The 24,699-nt window shown below is 39.6% G+C and overlaps 1 long non-coding RNA gene across 3 annotated transcripts in view; it reads left to right on the top strand.

Moving 5' to 3' along the window:
* Positions 1-21,067, top strand: part of LOC136875831 (uncharacterized) — a 62,839-nt gene extending 41,772 nt beyond the window's left edge. For 2 of the 3 annotated variants that reach the window (XR_010860523.2, XR_010860525.2), the window contains 2 exons: positions 12,203-12,406; positions 20,307-21,067. This is a non-coding gene — a long non-coding RNA (uncharacterized lncRNA). Of the gene's footprint in view, positions 1-10,990; positions 11,089-12,202; positions 12,407-20,306 lie in introns of all 3 variants that reach the window. The other variant, XR_010860524.2, reaches the window with a different exon arrangement.
* The last annotated feature ends 3,632 nt before the right edge of the window (positions 21,068-24,699 follow it).

Genomic DNA, 24,699 nt, shown 5'->3' with positions numbered 1-24,699 from the left:
TTTCTTTTTTTGGGGTTAGTCTCTCATACTCTCTTTTCTACCTTCTTGCCGTAGGCAGGTGCAGAATTTCAAAAATATGGGATTGCTTACTTATCCGGCCTTGGCCTCTTCTGCGATAGTCCGCCATCTACTTCGATCCTGAGCGGCTGCTCTCCATGGGCGGATGTTCATTGCCCTCAGGTCGGCTTCATCTTCATCACTCCATCTATTATGGGGCCTTCCTTGTCACCGTCTTTTATCTATTCAGGATTTAACTACTTTTCTTTGCATTCGATCTTCCTCCATTCTTTCCACATGGCCAAGCCATCGCAGTCTCTGTGCCTTAATAAATCTAACTATATTCTCCTGGTCTATTATGCTCTGTATGTCAGCATTCGTCCTTATCCTCCAACCATTCTGGTCTTGAATCGGGCCATATATTCGTCTAATAATCTTACTTTAAAATATTCTTAATTTATTTGCATCATCAACTAAAAGGTTCCAGGCTTCTCAGCCATATGTTACTATAGGTCTAACAAAGGTCTTATATATTTTTAATTTTGTAGGTTTGGACAATAGACAAGATTTAAATAATGTAAGCTTTGCATAATAGGCCCTATTTCCAGCTATTATTCTACAATGTATCTCCTCACTTATTCTATTATTGTTTGTCAACATGGTTCCCAAATACTCAAAACTTCTCAAAACTATGCCCATTTATTGTCAGATTACCTTGACTTCTTCTGCCCTCTATAACAGTCACATGCATATACTAGGATTTACTGTCATTCACCTCCAATCCCATCTGTTTTCCTGCTTCCTCCATTTCAAGAAACATTTCCTTCAAATATCTTTCATTCCTGGCCATTAACACTACATCATTTGCATACGCACGAATTTGTTTAGATTTATATACAATATTTCCGGTATCCATAATTTTTTCAAGGACTTGGTTAATTGCCAGATTAAACAAAGTAGCTGAGAGTGCAGCACCTTGTCTGACTCCTGTATTAAGAGCAAACTCATTTCCAATTCCTCCATCCACTTCTCCTAAAGTGATTCTGAAAATCCTTATCAGTTTCTGTGGTATTCTTATTGTCTCCATATATTCATATAGCTTATCCTTGTATATACTGTTAAATGCTTGTCTAAAGTCTAGAAACAATATATGTAGATCTATATTACGCTATATTTTTCCATCGTTCGACGTACCAAAAATATGGGATTGGAGTAGAAGAACTATGTGAGGTGGTGTTCTCCTAATAAAATTAAACTACAGTATGTGGTTTGTCATTATATTTAAGTTGATCAATATCTAACTTCTTCTGAAGTTTCTTATGACAAGAATATCCATGTAATTGTGTGTTCTTCATGATACTCTAAAGAAACTGACCTTGAGTTACATTTTCAGGACAATGGTGTAAAACATAGTTTTTCTGTAATGTATTTTTTTGTGGCTTTATAGTCCAGCTCCATGGCTAAATGGTTAGCGTGCTGGCCTTTGGTCACAGGGGTCCTGGGTTCAATTCCCGGCAGGGTCAAGAATTTTAACCATCATTGGTTAATTTCTCCGGCACAGGGGCTGGGTGTATGTGTTGTCTTCATCATCATTTCATCCTCATCATGATGCACAGGTCGCCTATGGGAGTCAAATAGAAAGACCTGCACCTGGTGAGCCGAACATGTCCTCGGACACTCCCGGCACTAAAAGCCATGCGCCATTTCATTTTTTTTGTGGCTTTATATTATTTTTTCCTTTTCTTTAAGGATTTTTGTTGGAATGGTTGGCTGCTGATTTGTGAACAGCAAGGTAAGTGAAATTTTAAAACTGGTTAGAATGGTCATTTGTTGCCAATGTGGGAATCAAGACACAGTCGAACTGAAGTATTTTTCAAAGTTTACGTGTGCAAAAAAGACTTTCAAAACGGGGGGTGTTATGCTTCTCTTCAACACTCAATCTACGCTTAACATACAAAATTAGCCTCTGATGTTCTGAGCTACAAGCAGATAGTTTTAGCCGCAGCAAAACCCAGTGATTATTGTGATAGAAACCTAAGTGAAGATACTAGGTCAAGCCATACTTCTTCTATATCTGTTATTAAACTCTATAAATAGTTCGAAGAATGTGGCAACAGTATCTGAACTAATGAACTCTGTGTGTTGCAACTTTTCCGCATCCTCTTGCAGATGAGTTGTTCGAAGCGATTTTACTTTAAGCGCTAAGAAGACGAGAAATTTTATAACTGATGCACTGAGGTCATATTTTTAACGGATGATTTGGAAACCTCCTTGTATTCAGTCTGTTATGAAGAATCAACAAATGTTGAAGACAAAAAGAGCTTCAGATGTTGGTTGGTAATTCAAATCTTCCTATTCATAAACTTGTGATGATATTTGGTCCATGTGGTTGGGTGTCACAGTAAACCGAATATTTCTCAGGAATAAACAATTCTATGAATATTAATGCAAGAAAGAGTCTGGATGATGATCGTACTCCAGATGCTAAGAATTTAGAGCTTTTTTTCTTTTCAAATTTTACTCCTAGTTCATCCCAGATTTAATGTCAATTGTGTGTTTGTACTAATGTAATTCAGAATATTGTGTATTATAGTATTGAATATGCCTTTGCTGGCGAGATGTAGTGTTTACATTGCACTATGTCTTCTGGTATGGGCTATATCAAATTTGTTACTTTGACCTGTCTCAGTCTCATCCTTGGCTTTGACAATATGAAAGTGACTGAGGTATGAGCGATGCTAGTAAAACCATTCCTTATGCAGCCAGTCCCTGTTATGAATGCTGTGAAAATATCGCTCATAGGGTCAGTTGGTGCATGCATTTCAGTGGGCTTGGCAGACTGATATCTAATAGCAACAGTTGGCTCGGTGAGGAAAGCAACGGGAAACTACCTCACTCCTCATTTCCCTAGTACGCCTCTTCAGTGACGCCTAGGCTATTTATGACAGCTGTTGGCGGAGCTGCAGAGGATCAAATCAGCCTTCGGGCTGAATACCCAACATACATAGTATTGAAAGGTGGACCATTATGACATAAATTTAATAATTATTATTGTAATTACAATACAATACGGATCAGAACCATGAAGTTTATATCCTATGATAATGTAAAACTTGAAGAAAGATATTAATATTATACTTATGTTCCTCGAATATAATTGTTTCATTTAATAAAAACTGTAGTTTGATCTTAGTATTTATTTAATAAATCATATTCAAACCATGTCCAGAAACAAATTAAACTTAGCCTAAAACATCAAATGAAATAGCTACTATTCTTTATCATTTAGTAATTCACATGTGTGTACTAGTACAGACACATTCATTTTTTTCAATCTCCACTGGCCTTTATATATATTATTTACAACAATTTTTGATAAGGTCCAAAAAGATATGAACAACAAACATTTGAGCATATTGATCATCTGGCAACTGTCTCGTTTTAGTATTTTTTTCCTTTTTTTGTGAGTTGGTCTTTAATTGTAATTTCCATTTCAGTTGTGCTTAGTAATAATCTGTTGTATTATAATTAGGATTCGACTGAACGTAGTTTAAAATCATTGTAGTGTATTATAGTAGGTTTCTTATTATAAATTAGTGAGTTTATTCTATTTCTATGAAATATTTGTGTAGTATCTGTGGTATCTGTATTAACTCTCTTACTAGTATTCTGTTGCAGTAATTAGGGTAGACTTAACTGCGGTTTAGAATTGTGTTGACTTAATTCTTGTGTATTACTTTCAGTTTTCAGTAATTAACAGCAATTTTCATTCTGTTAGGGTGTTGTAGAAAAAAAAATTGTGCAACTAAATACCGGTAGTATTGTAGTGTAGTAGTAGCTTATATTAATTATCTTGTTGTTGTGTGATCTTTGTGAACTATCCTAGACAATATTTCTTTCCTTTCATTTTTATTTTGCACAGAATAAGTTACTTTATTTTTCCTTTTCTTCCCATTATTCCGTAAATAATGGCTAAACAGTGCAACTGTAGGAACTGTGGGTATGGCCAGGCATTAAGGAGTATGAGGGAGGAGTTGGAGAGTTTGAGGGAGATAATTAGGATTCTCTCAGAGGACAGGAAGGAAAGGAGGCCCCCGCCCCCCCTCAAATAGTGTATAGTATACAGTAGGTGTAAAGGAGGGATGGGAAGGAAATTGGGGAATTGCAGAAGACAGGTGGTCTAATGTTTTAAGGGGAAAGAGATTGGAGGCTAAGGGCTCTGTTCAGGATCAGAATTCAGGACAGGTGTCTGTTAGAAATCGGTACGAGTCACTGCAGTTAGAACAACCGAGGGAGGATGAGGAACAGGGAACTGTTGCGGAGATGTCTGGAAGTAGGAGGAAGGGAAAAGGTAGGAAAGGGAAATGTAGTGTAGTGGAAACGAAAAGACAGGTGGAACAGGGTCATGGGATGGAGAAATGGGAGGAGGAAGTAGCTTCTGCATCAATGAGAGAAGATAGGGCTGATCAGGAGGGGAGGGGATCAAATGAGGTGGGTAGGGTTGAGGCTCTTGTCATGGGGAATTCCATCGTTAGACATGTGGGGAAAGTGTGTGGAGAAAAGGGAACCAGGGTAGACTGTTATCCAGGAAATGGGTTGAGGCAGATGTTGAGGAAAGTAGAAGAGAGGGAGGAGGGGAAGGAGAAGGTGGTAGTGTTTCACGTTTGTACCAACAATGTAAGACAAGCAGGTGTAAGTACAAACATAGTTGGAGATGTGTGGGATCTGGTGAATGCAGCACAGATGAAGTTTAAGGAAGCCGAGATTGTTATCAGTGGAATACTGTGCAGGAGGGATACTGACCGGAAGGTGATTGGGGTTTAAATGAGACTATGCAGTGGGTATGTGGGAAACTGGGACCGAGATGTCTAGATCCTAATGGGTGCATAGGAGTCAGGGATCTGCGCTCAGATGGCCTTCACTTAAACCGCAGTGGTACATGTAAGTTAGGTAACTTGTTTAGAAGGGTTATAGGCAGGTACATTCAGGGAAACAGGGTGGCCTAGGTAGCGGTGTTAAGCAAACAGGTAACTGGAAATCAAGTAGGGATGACATAAAAATGTTAGTGCTCAACTGTAGAAGCATTGTAAACAAAGGAATTGACTTAAGTAATTCAGTGAATATTTACTTACCAGATATTGTAAAAGGAGTTGAATCATGGCTGAGAAATGATATAATGGATGCAGAAATTCTCTCACGGAACTGGCGTGTGTATCGTAGAGATAGGATAGGAATGGTAGGAGGGGGAGTATTCATTCTGGTGAAAGAAGAATTTGTAAGCTACGAAAAAGTTAAGGATGAAAAACATGAAATTCAGGGTGTAAGGCTCATCTCTAAAGATAATAGGCAACTTGATGTCTTTGGAGTGTACAGACTGGGAAGGGTAGCGCAGACACTGATTCAGAATTATTTGATAAGATAATCAGCTATGTTGGAAATGATATAGAAAGGAATGTGATAGTAGCGGGTGATCTCAATTTTAAAAATGTCAATTGGGAAGGTAATGCGAACGTCAGGAAGCATGACCAACAAATGGCAAATAAGTTAAATAGGAAGGGCAGCTGATTCAGAAAGTGATGGAACCAACTAGAGGGAAGAATCTTTTGGATGTGGTGCTGAAAAAAAAAACCCAGATGAGCTCTATAGAGAAACAGAAGTAATAGATGGTATTAGTGATCACCAAGCTGTTTTAATCATACTCAAAAATAAATGTGGAAGAAAGGAAGAGATTAAAATTAGGATTGTTAGGCGCTACCATATGGCTGATAAAACAGGCATGAGAGAATTTTTAAAAAGTAACTATGATCGCTGGAAAATGGTAAATAAATATGTAAACAGACTCTGGGATGGATTTAAAGTAATTGTTGAGGAATGTGAAAATAGGTTTGTACCTTTAAAGGTGGTAAGGAATGGTAAAGATCCGCTATATTATAACTAGGGCCCGGATTTTTAGGTTTTAACCTGTTTTTCCCCTTGCTATTTAAGTCACAAATTTTGATATATTCGTTTGTTTCACACTTCCTGGGGCAGAATATGTGAATTTTATTGCACCTAAAAAACCTAAATGAGGGGTTGACACCTAAGATAACCTAAATAGCTTTTTTACCTTCTTCATTATTTCCCCCATTGAAATGCATTGTAAAATTATTTCCACCGCGATTGCAAGCAATAGGATGGAGATAGTTCAGGTTCATATCATTAAATGCAGCACGTCCCATGCTTCCCACTACACATGTACATCTGGTGGCTCCTTGATGCACCTATAGGTCAGGAGGAACGTAAACAGTTTCGCCTCCAGTCGTCCACAGAGAATACAACCGGCAGAGTGTGTGGTGAATGGTTCCTGCAGTATTTTCTAACCGTAATTGTTGTATAGCGAAACAATGCCTAAATCGCAATTACTGAAAAAATGGATTACTTCAGATGGACACTTCACTATGGATGGTTGAGTAGCCTTCTGTCAGGCATGTTCCAAAGAAGTAAGTTTCCCGTAACTGACCTAAAAATTGCATTGCAATACCCTACTTCACAGGTTTAATGTGAGCAGAAATCCCATCTTGAGCAGCATAAATCTGCACTGCTCACATGGCTAGCGTGGCGAGGAGAAATAAGTCCGTCAACAAGTAAGCAAACGACCGGCCGAGTTGGCCATGTGGTTAGGGGCGCGCGGCTGTGAGCCTGCATCTGGGAGATAGTGGGTTCGAATCCCATTGTCGCCAGCCCTGAAGATGGTTTTCCATTTTCACACCAGGCAAATGCTGGGGCTGCACCTTAATTAAGGCCACAGACGCTTTCTTCCAACTCCTAGGCCTTTCCCATCCCATCGTCGCCATAAGATCTGTCTGTGTCGGTGTGACGTAAAGCCACTAGCAAAAAAAAAAAAAAATTAAGCAAAGGTTTATTTCTTCCACAGTTGGCAGGCCTGAAGACAACTTTAACTTTCACCTTTGTCAGATGTTGGTGTCTGCAAACGTTCCAGGGAGCGTGCTAAGTAACCTGACCATGAAAACATTCTTGGGAGACATCAGTGGCCGCATTATACCTAATGAATCCACTTTAAGGAAGATATAGGCAATCACTATAATTGGTGTTCTGTCGATGAAACATATGACAGTAAGTTGCGGTCGCTTCATTGTGAATGTTGAGTTTTAACTTTGGAGTGGAGGAGATCAGTGATATGAACAGCGTGGTTTCTTCAGTCAAGAAAGTTTTCTTAAAAGCCTCAACACGTATACAGTTGTTCACTTTCTCCACCTGTCCCGATACTTACCCGTTGGGGAACGTGGCTGTCTGCTGCTATTTACTTTGCTGAGCACCTAGAAGGAATTAAAAATGTCGTCAATTACTTGGATGAAACAGAAGCTTCCTGAATCGCCAAGGCCAAGAAATCGCTTGAGTGCCCGACCCTCGTCACTTCCCTTGCATATATTAAGACATTTTTGTTTTGTACCAGAAGATATTCTCCTGTTGGAAAGTGCAACCTTGCCACTCAAAGATTTCCTGGCTATCATTGGCAATGTTTCCAGAAGAGAAATACTTGGGCCATTGGAAGTGACATGTTCTTCAAAGCTGCAGAATATTCTTCAACGCAATCCTGGTTTTGAAGATATGAAAGTCATCAATTCAGTATTACAGGGTGAAAAGTATTAAGGAAAATTACCCCTACAACCTGCTGCAGTAGCTTCTATGTACTACGCTCCAATGACGTCATGTTCCACTGAAGGAACTTTTTCGTCATACAAGAATGTGACGGCAGGAAATCATTTACACCAGACAATTTGGGTATATACGTTGTCATTTACTGTAATGCCAAAAAATTACTTACAAAGGAACAGTAAAGTGTTTTCTCTGTGTTTTTATGAACCGAATATGATAAAGTCAACTTTTTTGAAATGAGTACATAAATAAATTTTACAGAACTACAAAAACAGAAAATTATTGCTGCTTGTATTGATCCTGGAGGCAAAATCTGAAATAAGCTATTTTAAGAATACAAGAAACCTAAAGTGAAGGTTTATGCCCTAATTATAACAGAGAAGTAAAGAGACTAAGAAGGAGGTGCAGGTTGGAACGAGATAGAGTTAGAAATGGTTATGGAAGTAAGGAGAAACTGAAGGAACTTACTAGGAAATTGAATTTAGCAAAGAAGTCAGCTATGGATAACATGATGGCAAGCATAATTGGTGGTCATACAAATTTCAGTGAAGAAGGGTATGTATAGGTACTTTAAGGCAGAAACAGGTTCAAAGGACATTCCAGGAATCGTTAATGAATAAGGGGAGTGTGTATCGGAGGATCTTCAAAAGACAGAAGTATTCAGTCAGCAGTATGTAAAGATTGTTGGTTACAAGGATAATGTCCAGATAGAGGAGGAGACTAGTACTAAAGATATGATAACAATGACATTTACAGGGGTATAGTGCGCATTTGTATCCTGAAATATCACTATAAAATTTGTCACAAATGGAACATAATAATTGCTTTTACACGTATCAAGTGAAAAACCTGCGGCAAATTAAGAAATATTTGATTTTTGGAGAATATTATATTTACCACATTTGGTGTTACGCTCACAGTGACACACGTACGTCTTTTGTTTTACACTTCCAACAATTTCGTGTGTGATGTCTGTGTTCACTGAAGTTCTTTGCTTTCGTTTCGTTGCTTCAGTTGTCAATGACATCATTTCCTGAATTGTATCGCGATATGCAATATTTAATAGGTGACAATGGTATGGCCAGTGTACATAAGAATAATTCTGTGGACTAGTGATTTATTGGTCCAGGGATCATGCTATTTTTCTGTTGACCTCCATTTTGCTGTTTGAACTGGCCGCTCTAGTCATATGGACAAAGATAATGAGAATCCACAGACATAGCACCCATTCCACGGTGCTAGCCGTGCACCTGAAGAAAGTAACAAAAGACGGCACCAGCAGCTGAGTACGACATAAACCAGTCCTGTCTACAAGCCTTAAGTATGTTTTCATATTTCTCAAATAACGACGGTATTTCTTAATTTGCCGCAGATTTTTCACTTGATATGTGCAAAAGCAATTATTATGTTCCATTTGTGACAAATTTTATAGTGATATTTCAGGGATACGAATGCGCATCGTACCCCATTTACAGTAAGATACAAAAGTTGAAAACCAGAAAAGCAGCTGGAATTGATAAGATTTCTGGGGATGTACTAAAGGCAATGGGTTGGGAAATAGTACCATATCTGAAGTACTTATTCCATTATGGTTTGGTTCAAGGAGCTATACCAAATGAATGGAGAGTTGTGATAGTAGCCCCTGTGTATAAAGGAAAGGGTGATAAACATAAAGCTGAAAATTACAGGTCAGTCAGTTTGACATGTGAGACGTTATTAAAGAACTTGGTTTTCTTTGGCAAATAATTTGAGATTCGTGTCACATGAATTGAAACGAGTGTGCATCCCTGCGCTCTCTGTTGGAGTGCCTCGTTAATAAAGGACCGCCCAGTTGGTGGCGCTCCTAGCGGCTGCCAGAAAACTGCGACAATGAAGTAAATTATTGAGACGGACAAGTGAAAAGTGCCGTTATTATTCGATGCTTTGATAGAGTCAGCATCTGATGGAATGTTGTGTTTCTCGCTAAAAAGGATGGCAAGAAGAAATAAATATGATCCTGGTTAAGGATCACCCTTTTTGGAATCGGCGCCAGCCGCCCAAGTTATTTTTCTTCAGTATTTAAAGTGGAGTAAGTTTTTTTCTTCTATGCCAATTTAGGCCTAGTAGTGTTTTAATTTACATTATTCTGCTGTGTTTATTCCGGAACCTCCAAGTAAATGTACTGCTATGTAAGGCTAAATTTCGTGTCAATTTTATCGCACTGTAAAATATATCTGATATTAAGTTGACTCAATTCAAAATTCACTAAAATCTATGTTTTCTTCTGCTACATCATTATTAGTAAAGTTTAAATGCTGTATCCTTGTTTAATCTTGGTAAAGTTTTTTTTTTGTTTTTTTTTTTTGAGGCCTATTAACGTCCTTGTATAAGTGTGGTTAGGCCTAAAATGGATGGTATTGTACAGCTTATTTCTTCTTATGTAACTGTAACCTCAAAATTATTATGGTACCTTGTCTTCTTAGGCTTGTTTTTCGGTACGTTACATTTGGTCTTGGCTATTGTTCTGGTTGTTGCCAGCTTCCTACGTTTATTTAATCATGAATTTTTTTTTACACCTTCCCTTGTTTTTAAAAAAAACAATGAGTGACTTCAGTTCAGATGTTTTCCAGATAACTTTTCTTGTGAATCCTAAGCTTGACTCCATGGAGAATCCTAACTGATCTTGCAATTATTTGTTTCATACTTAAATTTTTTTTTTCACCTGTAACCTTAAACCTTAAATGTTGTGGAATTGTTTCCTTATTCTGTGAATACATTACTGGTCTCACTGAAAATAAATAATTTTGGAGTTTCAGATATAATGTTCCTTTTAAGAATAACCTATTCCTTCTAGAGATAATTTAAATAATGTTTTTTTGATTGAGGTACCTCACTTAGGTTTTAATGTTGATTATCAGCAAACTTCATATCCCTAGTTGTCCGACTCGTTGGCTGAACGGTCAGCGTACTGGCCTTCGGTTCAGAGGGTCCCGGGTTCGATTCCCGGCCGGGTCGGGGATTTTAACCTTAACTGGTTTATTCCAATGGCCCAGGGGCTGGGTGTATGTGTTGTCTTAATCATCATTTCATCCTCATCACGACGCGCAGGTCGCCTACAGGCGTCAAATAGAAAGACCTGCACCTGGCGAGCCGAACCCGTCCTGGGATATCCCGGCACTAAAAGCCATACGACATTTCATTTCATCCCTAGTTGGTCATTAAGCTCACTATTTTTTTTTTAATTGTCAACAAAACCTTAGCATTTAAAGCTGTTCATCTAACTATATGTGTGATTCTTGTTAAATTCAAATAGATTATTAAAATTATTAATTTTAACTGGTGTTGCTCATTTCATGAGACATGGGTAAGAGAGCTGAAACTTCAGTACTAGTCCAGGCCTGTAAATATCCACTATTGGAGTTGGCTTCATCCTTCCACAATAAATTATTGTCCTTGGTGAGTATATTTGTTCTGTAACACATGCATTGCATGTAAGCTTTGGGAAAACATTCTTTCTGATTATATTAGACTGGATTGCGAAATTAATAACTGTTTCAACAGAAGGCAGTTTGGGTTTAGGAAAAGTTACTCCACTGAAGCTCAGCTTGTAGGATTTCAGCAACATATAGCAGTTATCCTGGATTCAGAAGGCCAAATGGACTGCATTGCGATTTGATAGGGTAGATCATCAACAAATTAGATCATGGAAGACTACAGGCAAAAATGAGTGCTATTGTACTAGGAAAAAGAGTAACTGAATGCAGTGGCGGTTCATGCATGAAGGGCTTTTGGGCGCCGCCCCGCCGCCTTTACTAAAACACGTAACATAATTTCACTCCATAGCTGATTATATAAAGAGATGGACAAATGTAGCAAAGTCTAACTTAGGGTAGTGTGTTATTCAGTTATTCAATGTTATCTTTATTGTTTTGTCTGTAAACGTTTCACTTTTTTTTTTTTCAAAGACATGGCAAAGGCTGTCTGACCGTGGCATCCGTTCAGCAAGCACGATGTTTTCTCTTTGGTCCAACACGATGTTTTCTCTTTAGACATTAGGCGGTCGGGTGCTGGCAAGAGAGCCCCCAGCAAGTTCCCAGAGTTTAACAAGAGCGAGGAGTGCGGGAGGAGCCTTGGAAGACGATTTGGGCTTGTCAGGGGAAGGAAGAGTGCAGGCGGGGTCCGGCAGAGCCCGTAGCAACGTCACCAACCACTTTACAATGTACCTAGGCCTTTTCTCACACGTCTTACGTTAACAGTTGTTAGAGGTTAAATTCAAAACTGTTTACAAAACAATGGATTCCATTAGACTGACTATTTAAACAATTCAGTTCTAAAAATAAGCTAAAATAAAGATTTAAAGTCTAATCATTAGGTGACGGCACTATTTGTACGTTGGTCACATTGCTTTGAGATTTGAGGAAGCCGAAAGGAACTCGGGCTTGCATTGTTTATTTGTTCTTGTGCTTGTCATTGTTGTTTGTGGTCGGAGAAACAGTTGAGTGCCATAGAAGCCGTGATTGCAGTAGCTTTTAGCCGGCTAATGTTTGTACAATTCCGATGACAATTTCAGAAAATGAAAGGTGCTTCTCTACGCTGAAAAGGATTAAGTCGTTCACTAGGAATACCATGGAGGAAGACCGACTTAACGCGCTTGCTATGTGCTCCATCGAGAAACAGCTGTTGGCAGTTCCTAACTCCAACGAACGTGTCATCAACCACTTCCCAGAGCAGAAGGAGAGGAGAATGTATTTTGTATACAAGCAAGTCAGCTAAGGTATCGTTACCTACTTTCTTGTATTATTTTCATGTGTATCTTCATCCCGTCATTATCATCATCATCAAAGTACAAACTTTATACTTATAATAACAATTGACTGGCATTTCGTAATCTACTAGAATTGTTTTTCGGATTCAGTTGTTGAGTTTTCTTGTCAGTGGTGTGGGCTCTGCTGTCTTCACACTTCACTTCACTACATGTGTTGTAATATATTAGCCTATGCTTTTTGAACCTCAGCCTGAAAAGTATATCGAGTCATGAATTTAGTGGTTTTGTGAACATAAGGTATATGTTTATTGTCGATGTTTTAAGGGTATGTAGATTGTAATGCTTCCGGATTTGCGATGCTTTAAGTTTCTACTTTTTTACACTTTGCGATATTATCTGATTTTCGCTACATGATCGTTCTGCCTCGGAAGAAGATACCTACAGTATTTAGCCAGTGTCATCGGATTATTATTATTATCATCATTATTATATTTCATCTAATTATCGTGGTGCTGGCCAGTAAAAACTGGGCCATTGGAGTGGGGTGGGGGGAGAGGAGTTGACGGCACAGCCCTGCCAGAGTAAAATGTCACGAACCACCACTGACTGAATGAGTGGCTATATTTCTAGAAAATAGAACTCAAAGAATTAGAGTAGGCGAAGCTTTATCTGTCCCTGTAATAATTAAGAGGGGAATTCCTCAAGGCAGTATTATCGGACCTTTATGTTTTCTTATATATATAAATGATATGAGTAAACAAGTGCAATCAGAGATAAGGCTGTTTGCAGATGATGATATCTTATACAGAGTAATAAATAAGTTACAAGATTGTGAGCGGCTGCAGGGTGACCTCGATAGTGTTGTCAGATGGACGGTGGGCAATGGTATGATGATAAATGGGGTTAAAAGTCAGATTGTGAGTTTCACAAATAGGAAAAGTCCTCTCAGTTTTAATTATTGCGTTGATGGGGGTGAAAGTTCCTTTTGGGGATCATTGTAAGTACCTAGGTGTTAATATAAGAAAAGACCTTCATTGGGGTAATCACATAAATGGGATTGTAAATAAAGGGTACAGATCTCTGCTCATGGTTATGAGGGTGTTTAGGGGTTGTAGTAAGGATGTAAAGGAGAGGGCATATAAGTCTCTGGTAAGACCCGAACTAGGGTACGTTTCCAGTGTATGAAACCTCACCAGGATTACTTAATTCAAGAACTGGAAAAAATCCAAAGAAAAGCCGCTCAATTTGTTCCGGGTGATTTCTCACAAAAGAGTAGTGTTACCAAAATGTTGCAAAGTTTGAGCTGGGAAGACTTGTACTGAAAAGGTGGCAATTGGCAAAACTAAAGGAATTGTATCACAAGTAGATCTTCAATACGGACAAAGAAAATGAAGTTTATAACCTGCAATAAGTGGTATGTTCCGAGCTGTCAGTGGAGAGATGGCGTGGGAGGACATCAGTAGACGAATACGTTTGAGTGGTGCCTTTAAAAGTAGGAAAGATCACAATATGAAGATAAAGTTGGAATTCAAGAGGACAAATTGGGGCGAATAACCTTACTCCTTGTGGGTGGGGTTAACTTCCAATAAGTAACCAGGGGAACCTGACCCCTACAGAGCGCGTCCCCAGGTGGCGGATAGGGGGCCCCTACAGTATGTAGGGCTGGTTGAAATAACCAATACAACCCGCGGACCAACAGGTAGCCCAATTCCTGGGGGTTTTAAAATACTGGGACACCCTCTCTCCAGGGGTCATAAATATGGAGGGCCCTTGCCCTGGGTTAAGGGTGAAGACCTCAACAGCATCTACGGCGGAGAAGATGGACTTCGGTACGGCGGAGATGGCGGAAGAGGCAACCCATCCTTCTGGGGTGTACAGATGGAACCTACTGCCTTGTAGGACGAGGAAGGCATCCTCAAAGGCTAAGGGAGTAAACCCTGAAAGAAAATCCTCTTATGCGTTAGGCCTAGCAAGTCAGCAGGAGAGTATTGAGTACAGTTGCTTTCAATAAGAAAAAGAGCCTCTTAAAGAATATTATAGACCGGACTGACACGTCCTCTCAGACAATTGTAAAGTATGATGACCGTAAGGCTGATGATATACAATGTTCTGAAAAGAAACCCCAAATAAAAAAGAGACCCAAATACCGAATTGGAACTATGAACATTCTATCATTAACTGTAAAGTTAGAAGAACTCCTAGACATGATGGATAGAAGAAAAATATCAATATTGGGATTAAGTGAGACCAAATGGAAAGGGATTGGAAGTAAGACACTTCGTGGAGGTTATAAATTATACTGGAGTGGACAGGGGAAGGTAGCGAAAAATGGTGTTGGATTCTTAATTAACGAAAGGACTGATGCTACAGCTGAAGTTATCTGCAAAAGTGATAGAATCATTAAAATGTCCATGAAACTGGAGAACACTAAGTACACCATCATACAAGTGTATGCCCCACAGACAGGCTGCAGTGAGTAAGACAAAGAGAAATTTCGGCAAGACCTGGAAGACACAGTTAATGAGGAAAATGTTGTTATTATTATTGGAGATCTAAATGCGATAGTTGGGGTAGACAGACTTGGGTACGAGAACATCGTTGGTCCACATGGATTTGGACAAAGGAACCCAGAAGGAGAACAACTATTAGATCTGTGCAGAAGAAATGATCTTATAATCAAAAATACATTCTTCAAAAAAAGAGACAGTCACAGAATAACAAGGTACAGTTGGGATGGCCAGTATAGAACATTGATTGACTACGTAATCACAAATAAAGATGGTGGCAGGTACATCACAGATGTAAAGGTCATCCCTAGTGAAAGCATGGACAGTGACCACAGATTGTTGGTAGTAGACTTCAAACATAAGACAAATGAAACGCAGAAACTTATTACGAAAAAAACAAGGATTAAAACCTGGAAGTTGCAAGAAGTCCAAATAAAGGAAGAATACAAACTAAGGATTCAACAGAGTTTGCCGAAGTGTGAAGTAACCAGAGTTAATGAAGAATGGAACGCCTTCAAAGGCACCTTTCTGGGAGAAGCTAAAAACCTATGTGGAGTTACAAGTTCTATCAAAAGAAAAAAGGAGACACCATGGTGGAATGATAGAGTGAAAACAGCGGTGAAAGAAAGAAACCAAATAAAGAAGGCACTGGACAAGGAGAAACAAAAACAGGGACAAGAACGAAATGAACAAGAAATACAAAGACTCCAAGGAGTATACAGGAACAAGAAACTTGCTGTAAATAACATTGTAAGGGAAGAAAAAGAGAAGAAATGGAATGAGTTTGCAGACAAACTGGAAGAGGACAGTAGAGGAAATATGAAATTGCTATACAGAGTAGTGAAAAACAAGCGAAGGGATCAAGAGACCATAAAAGCAATAGAACGTGATGATGGAACTCTGGCACAAGAAGAGGGAGAAATTAAACAAGAACTCAAGATCTACTTCGAAAAGCTGCTGAATGGAGATACAGAAAACATAACAACGGATAGAGGAGAGCCAAGTCGAGGAACCACAACTGAACCACCAATTACATGGCTTGAGGTTGAAAATGCGCTCAAGAGCATGAAGAAAGGAAAGGCAGTGGGCGTAGATGAACTAAGTGCAGATATGCTGAAAGCAGCGGGAGTTCCAGGAATCCAATGGCTCTATAGACTGCTCAACAAGATATGGGAGGAAAATACTATTCCTGAGGACTGGAAGATGGGCATCATTGTACCTCTGTTCAAGAAAGGAAGCCGACGAAAATGTACTAATTACCGTGGTATCACACTACTGTCTCATGTCCTGAAAATATTGGAAAAAATAATAGAGACCAGAATCAGAGATATTGTTGAACCAATTTTGGAAGAAGAGCAGTATGGTTTCAGACCAGGAAGGTCAACTACAGACCTTATATTTGCAATTAGGATGTTAATGGAAAAATACTGGGAGAAGAACAAGCCTTTATTCCTAATATTTTTGGACATTGAGAAAGCACACGACAGTGTACCAAGGGAAAGAATTTGGCAATGCATGAAAGAACTTCAAGTGCGAGACAGCCTCATAGACAAAGTTGTATAGTTGTATAGTGGGAACAGAAGCTGTATTCAAGTAGGATGTGGTTTGTCGGACTGGTTTGAAACAAAGAGAGGAGTGCAGCAGGGCAGCTCATTTTCACTACTTCTATTTATTATTGTAATGGATGTAGTAATGAAATCTATTAAAAGGAAAGAACATGGAGATATCAAAGCCTTCACATTTGCAGATGATGTTGCGATCTGGAGTGACTCAGAAGATGAATTGGGAGAGAGAATACAAAGCTGGAATGAGGAGTTTAAGAAATATGGTTTAAACATCAGCAAGACCAAGACGGTGGTGATGAAAGTGTATGGGGAAGGAGCAGAACCAATAGTCATGTTAAATGAAGCTCAACTGGAGAGCGTTCCAGTTTTCAAATACTTGGGTAGCGTTATATCAAATGACAACCTAGCAAAACATGAGGTGAACAATCGAATCAATAAGGCAACACAATTCTACCACCAGGTAAGACACCTGCTGTGGGATGAGCAAATATCCATGAAAACAAAAATGACATTGTACAAGTCCTATTATACACCAATTCTTACATACAGTCTCGAAACCACAACACTGACCAATAGAGATAATTCCAAACTTCAGGCAGCTGAAATGAAATTCCTACGCACTATGATCCAGAAAACCAGGAAAGACAAGATTAGGAATGAGAAAATTAGAGAAGAAGTAGGAATAGACAGTTCTCTCCTAAATAAGATTCAGATATCAAGACTGAAGTGGTTTGGTCACATGAAGAGGATGCCAGTAAACAGAACTGCAAGGAAGGAATTTGACAGAAAGGTAGAAGGAAGACGACCCGTGGGAAGGCCACGAAGGAAATGGATAGATTTAGTTAAGAGCGATGTAATGCTGAGAGGTCATGATTGGGACAAGTTGGTGGAGGAAGAATGGTAGGACAGGATGAGATGGAGGAGGCTCATATACCACACCCGGGAAACTGGAGATGGTTTAGGATGATAATGATGATGATGATGATGATGATGATGATGATGATGATGATGATTCATTTATAGGAAGGGGTGTTAAGGATTGGAATAACTTACCAAGGGAGATGTTCAATAATTTTCCAATTTCTTTGCGATCGTTTAAGAAAAAGCTAGGAAAACAACAGATAGGGAATTTGCCACCTGGGCGACCGCCCTAAATGCAGATCAGTAGTGATTGATTGACTTGTCACACCTTACAACCAAGTCCATTACTTCCTTGATAGGTGGTAACTGCTCATCATCATAAGGAAGGTATGCAGATCCAAGGATAATTCTCGTTGACCCTTCCTGTGATGATGTCTGGACTGTCACTCTCGTAAGGTCCCTGGAACAGAAATCCACCAACGGCAGTAACTTTATTCCTTTTTTGGCAAGTATACAGTTTCTGGGAGTCTGGTTGGTCTGACTGTATGTCAGTCTCTCATCACCACACCAGTGCTGTCGAGGCAGCCTTACCATTTATCTGGACCACTCTCATTCACACTTTTGGGTCTGGATTTACCCTTTAGTGATTTAAAGGTTATTTGATTTAGGCCGCAGAAGACCTTAAATTGTATTGCTTCTAGCTTGTCTTATAAGAGTCGGGGTGCACCTTTCTCGGTCACCTTCCGGCTCATAAGTTGCCAGTCACATACCTGAAGCCCTTGGTTCCTTTTGTGATGGTTTCTACATCGTTTGTAACTGGGACCCTTGGTCTCCTTGGAGATCTTTGGATTCTACAACTTGCAACTTCATTCCCTCCCAAGGGCTGCCAAGTCTGTCTATAGCTCTGGATAGGCAGTGTTTCTCACAGATCATCCAGAGGATACCCTGACACCTGTTCAGGGTTATCATCCAGCAATTCTAGAATTTTTCCTTTCACCAGGTCTGCTTGTTCCTGGTTAAGTTTTTGGTTTCTAGCCACTACGGCTACCTTGATTCCTTTTACAGCGTCCCTGTAGCTCGAAGGTTGTGTTGATTTGCTTCTTCGATGCTTTGGTACTCGCTGTTTAGGAGTGCTTGATTCTGAGCAAGGTCATTTGGAAGTTGAGGTCTTTTCGCTCTTGGGCGGTTTGTTTTCTATCCAGGTCTCTTCCCTCATCTTCCTCTCCCTCGTTAGTTTCTTCCTTTGTGCTCCAGAGAGTTTTTTAGGTTATATCCCAGTTTCTGATGTTCCTGGTTCTCCTTTCCTGGAGTTATTTCAGTCATCTCCATTTTAGAGTCTTCTGATGATGACAAGTCTGTGGATAAATCCACTCCTTGTATTGTTGAGTTTGAGCTTTCGCTCAAGGTTTGTTCTAGGGTCTCCGTTTTGGTCCCACGAGTACCGGACAAATAAATGGTCCACTCAGGCAGATCTCTGTTTATCCGAGTAAGATTACTTACTCAGGGAGGTCACCCAGTTTCCCTGAGGCTTCGTTACTGAGACATCACCCACGTGCCATGCACCCCTTCGGCACGGATTAAGGTAAGCCACACTTAACACCTTAGAGTTGGAGAGGTGGTCCGCGATCCCCTATTCAATATATTCAGAGAATCACCTGTCCGGCTCGTCAGTGGTCAACTGATGGTACCGGGCAGGTGCCGGCTATCCGCCACCCGCCGACGCGTCATGATACCTGCTCAAGGTCCAGCGTTAGGGTTTGCGGGATGTTACTCCTCGCCAGGGACCCCCCCGCTGTGGACATCCCGTGCATAGTGCAAGACCAGTCTACCTAGGAGTTTCATCCGTTGCCAGATTTGCGCATGCGTGATCCGTTTTCGACGTATTCTCTCTCCACAGTTTTCGTCATACATTGTTCTTTTTAGGGACCTTTGAGCAGCAAGACAACTTCACTGCGAGGTAAGACACTGAATTTTCTGTTTATTATTACATCAAGAAAATTATGAGTGATTCTGCTTTTGGAATAAATACCACTACCGTACTGCAGTGAGTTCAGTGAAAGACTGAACTTGTAATTGTCATTTATTCTTGCATCATATTTATGAGTAACATGAAAGAACTTGTAGTAATAATCTTTTATCGCATCGTGATGCTTATGTTAAAATTTTATTTATATTTTGTTAAGATAGCCAACGATGCAGTTTCTTGAAAATCGCGAAGCCCACACAATAAAAGGCGCACTTAGACAGAAGACATACATCCTCAGCAGTTTTGCAATGATAAAGATATTGTGTCGTAAAATTCTCGCCAAGATTTCCTCCTAAGTGTGTAGCCAGCTTGTGCGAATGACCTGCACTAAGCCACGTAGTTTCCGAACTGTAAAACCAGTGGTGTATATTATATGTTATTCACAGCAGCTCTCCCCTCTCAGTGTAAGAGAGGGCCAACAACCTTAACTTTGCCACTTATAAAGGCATAAATGGTCACCTGACTTGTAGACAAGCTATAATGTCCACAAAAATATGTTGCATGAGGATTCAGAGCAATAAACCCGAGGTTATTCTTGTCCAGGAAACTGCAATATTTATGTTGTGATCAATATTGTTAGCTATTCATTGCACTGAAACTTCTCAAGTGGGCCAATTGCCTCACGATACATTGCGTTATGTTATGACATTTAATTTATGGTGTAGAAGGTTGTCTCATATATGTAGTCTTTTGCTTTTCTTGCCTTTGAGTGTATATTTAAGAAGCTTTCTTGCAAACACTACTTAAGTCATTTTTAATACTTTCCTGTTTTTGTGTTAAAAATTCAAATGTAAATTGGGCACGAATTTAATTTTTTTGCACGACTTTATACTGGAGCACAAACACGTGAACACAGAAAGAAAGCTGCTCATTCGTTCTGGCTGGTTGTCACACTGGATGTTTGCAGTGTCTCGTAACAGTTCAGTTGGTGATTTTTCTTCTTCTTTCAGATGGAGCTACATCTCGGGGGACCTTGGAGTGTTGAAGGTTTGGCTCCCAAAGAGAAGAAAATGCTCTTCACCAGGCTGTGAAGTGGTGTAAGATTGTTTTACATTGAAAGCAAAGAAAGGCCAAGGAATCAACGTATGGAAGTGATAATGTTACGTGATGTGATCTGTACTAGTCAAAATTGTCATGTGGAGTGTCTCTTTGAAATCAAGGACATTATGAGTTAAGGTACTAATGTTTACAGTTACAGTATGACTTGTCTGGCATATTTCCTCTCACTAGACTATCGTCCTCAAGATATTGTTCACAATCATTACAAATTCACCAATATGGCTTTTATTGCAATATCTTGTACGGTTATGAGATGTGTTAGAGGTGCTAAATGCCATGCAGGCCATGTTTGTGTCATTCTGCTCTTGTCTTTCTTTATCTGTTTTTGATCACTTGAGGGGCTACAAACTCAATTTGTGTGTTTCTTTATATTTAAGGTTCAGTGTACTTGCAGGGGTTGTTGATAGTTTACATGGAAGGTACAAGCCTGGAACTTGAAGATCATTTCAAGTATTTAGAGTATGTATGTAACACTTGGATCGTGTGTCACAAGTCTTGCTTATATTATTACTGACAGTATGAGCTTCCCGGAGGTGTGTCGTTTGTAAGCTGTAACGGCTAAAGATGCCGAGTAAAGTTACAAATCTGCTTTTGAGCAAATTGTGTCTAATAAAAGGCATTAGCTACTACTCTTTCAACCATTAGGAGCTAAAGTGGTATTTTTTAACTTTTGAGATTTTATTTAATTTTTGCTTTGATTGCACTGGCACTCCCCCCCCCAACACATTGAGCTTTGGTAATGCAAGCATGGAAAAGGGCTAGGATTGGGAAGGTAGAGGTTGTGCTCCTAATTAAGGCGTATAAAGACAGAAACCACAGACAGTGGAGTTCAAACAGGTAGTCTCGTTGTTTTATATCAGTCACTACATCTACATAAGTATTGCCTGGTCTGAACTGTCTATGGTTGTCTCCACTTTCAAAAATGTAATTATTAAGATTTAGACTAAACTTAGATGTAGTTGGTATAAGTGAAGTACGTTGGCAGAAAGGGCAGGATTTTTGGTCAGGCGACTACAGAATTACCAACACAAAATCAAACAGGGGAAATGCTCGAGTTGGTTTAATAATGAATAAGAAAATAGAGCAACGGGTAAGCTACTATGATCAGCATAGTGAAAGGATTATTGTTGTCAATTCAGACACCAAGCCAACGCCCACCACAATAGTGCCCACTAGTTCAGCGGATGAAGAGAAAATCCAAAGAATATACAAAGAGATACAATATGTGAAAGGTGACGAGAGACTGAATGCAGTGGTAGGAACGTAATACAGTAGGAGAACTTAGATAGGGACAAAGGAACTAAAGAGGAAGCCAGCTGGTTAAATTCTGCACTGATCATAATTTAGTCCTTGCTAACACTTGGTTCAAACACCACAAACAACAGCTGTATACGTGGATGAGACACAGGAAGGTATCAAATAGACTACGTTATGATTAGCCAGATATTCATAAACCAGTGTTGAAATGCAAGACTTTCCCAAAACCAGACATGAACTCTGACTATAACCTGTTGGCCATGAAATGTCATCTGAAATTGAAGAAATTAAAGAAAGGAAGGAATGCAAGCAGATGGGATCTAGACAAGTTGAAAGAAAAGAGTGTGCAAGGAACATGTTGCACAAGGACTAAATGAAAAGACTGCAGGAGACACAGTAGAGGAACAATGGGCAGTCCTGAAGAATGATGTCAGTAGGGCTGCTAAAGTAATGTTAGGAAGAATGGACTCAGTGGATAACTCAAGACATACTAACCCTGATTGTTGAACGACAAAAGTACAAGAATACAAAAAATGAAGGGGGTAGAAAAGAATACAGGCAGTTAAAGAATGAAGTGGGTAGGAAGGGCAGGAGAGCTAAGGAAGGATGGCTGAAGAAAAAGTGCAAGGATGTTGAAGGCTGTAAAGTCCTAGGAAAGGTAGATGTTGCATACAGAAAAAACCAAGGCAGCCTTTGCAGAAAGACTCACTAGGTGTATGAATATTAAGAACTCAGATGGTAAAGAAGAAAAGAAATTCTGCACTGATCATAATTTAGTCCTTGCTAACACTTGGTTCAAACACCACAAACAACAGCTGTATACGTGGATGAGACACAGGAAGGTATCAAATAGACTACGTTATGATTAGCCAGATATTCATAAACCAGTGTTGAAATGCAAGACTTTCCCAAAACCAGACATGAACTCTGACTATGAAGAGAAAATCCAAAGAATATACAAAGAGATACAATATGTGAAAGGTGACGAGAGACTGAATGCAGTGGTAGGAACGTAATACAGTAGGAGAACTTAGATAGGGACAAAGGTGAAAGGTGGGTTGTATGCAACAGTTGTATCAAGTAGGCAGGGGCCCCCCGTCGAGGCAGTATTGCCTCCGGCATGCTAAGAAAGAGATAGCAGGGAAGAGTGGAAAGTGATACAAGGAGTATCTGCCTGTTAGACACGTTACCAGATGAGTTTGTATTGGTAGGATGGTGTTAAGGTGTGGTATTGAAGGGTCAGGGAAAAACCACATAGGCAGGAAAGAGAAAGGACCTACATGTAAAACCTCACATCTTTCGATAGCACATGATGCAAGGATGTGGGCTGGAAAAGTCCAGAGGTTGTGTTGTGTTATGCAATCATAACCATTTTCCTAGCTTTTGTCAATTATTATGGAGAATCGGACCTTCTTGTCAATGCCTGGTGCGGCTCGGGTCCGCTGGCGTCTGGGCTTTGGGCCACAGGTTACCGTATTTCCCGGCATAATGGTCGCACTTTTTATACCAAAATTTTCGAAAAAATAGTAGGGTGCGACTATTATACGAAGAATTTTTGGTACCAGTATTTGTATTACTCAAAAAATTATTTATAACTAAATTGTATTTGATTCAAATTTAAGATGCACGTAATACTCGCATTTATACATCACAATAATTAAAATAGTCTAAAACAAAATTCATAATTATTTGCAACAATTCGGCAAACGTTTTTCCAACCTGAAAATAAAAATGAACGCATTAAGTTAATCGTCATTAATTTGACTATTAAAGTTAAAATATTACACTTGCAAAAAATTATCGCTTTGTTGTGAAATACAGACTTACCGGCACACAATTTATTATAAATCTTATGTGTCACTATCGCAGGTTTCAATATCTGATGCGCTGTCCTCGCCGCTGTTAATATCGGTATCAGATTCTTCGTCTCTCTGCCACACTGCGTCATCTTTGGATCCGTCTAGTGCATTCGAAATCCCAGTCCTTTTGAAGCTCTTGGAGACTAGTTGAGGTGGTATAAGATCCCAACTCTTCATCACCCACGAGCATAACAAGTCCAAGGGTGGACGCCTGATACTTCCAGTGGGCGTCAATTGCTGATCGCCGCTCATCATCCACTCGTAAAATCAACGTAAGTGGTGTTTAAAGGGTTTATTAATACATACGTCTAGTGGCTGCAAAGCAGATGTTAGGCCACCAGGAATGATTATCTGTCATGTCTAATTTTTACTGAGAAGTTGCTTCACTTCATTCACGAGGTGACCTCGGAAACTATCTAAAACAAGCAGAGCTGGTTGTTTTAGTACTGCACTGGGTCTTCTGTCCCACACAGTTTTAACCCAGTCCAGCATGAATTTCACGTCCATCCAACCCTTAGGTTGCACTCGTACATGAATTCCACGGAGAAACTCTATATTCTTAGGCATTGTTTTCCTCTTGAAAATGATCAAAGGCGGTAACTTTCTTCCGTCAGCTATAATGGCTAGCATTGCTGTGCATCGCAACTTCTCACTACCGCTGGTTTTCATTAATACACTCCATGATCCTTTTAGCGCAATAGTGCTGTTGCGAGGGATATCAAAAGAAATTGGAGTCTGTTCGGCATTACTGATGTGAGAAAGCAAGTACGAAGTTTCCTTGCGCAAACGTATGACAAATCGGTGAAAATTTACAATTTTGTCCGTGTAATCAGCAGGCAACTTTTGGCTTAGTGTTGTTCTCCTTCGCACTGACAGATTGTGTCGTCATAATCCACCCACGACTAGCCTTAAACTGAGTTATGTTGTGTTTGCGCGCTCCCTCTTGTCCCTTAATTTGTAACATTTCATATGATACACTGCAGCCATTTCATTGACGTACATAAACACTTCTTCGTCAATTATAAGAAACTTCCGTGTTTTAGGACCTCTAAACGCGCGTCTAGAAGGGTTTGTACTTTTTAGCTTGTTTTTTTAATTTCCGCCAGTCACGCACCAACTTTTCACTCACTGAAAATTTTCTTTCTGCAGCTCTGTTCCCGTGCTGTTC

Source organism: Anabrus simplex, chromosome 6, assembly GCF_040414725.1.
Source record: "Anabrus simplex isolate iqAnaSimp1 chromosome 6, ASM4041472v1, whole genome shotgun sequence".
In the NCBI taxonomy this organism is placed as follows: Eukaryota; Metazoa; Arthropoda; class Insecta; order Orthoptera; family Tettigoniidae; genus Anabrus; species Anabrus simplex.
Note: the sequence above shows the minus strand (reverse complement) of the source record. Positions and strands in the feature narration are given on the sequence as shown.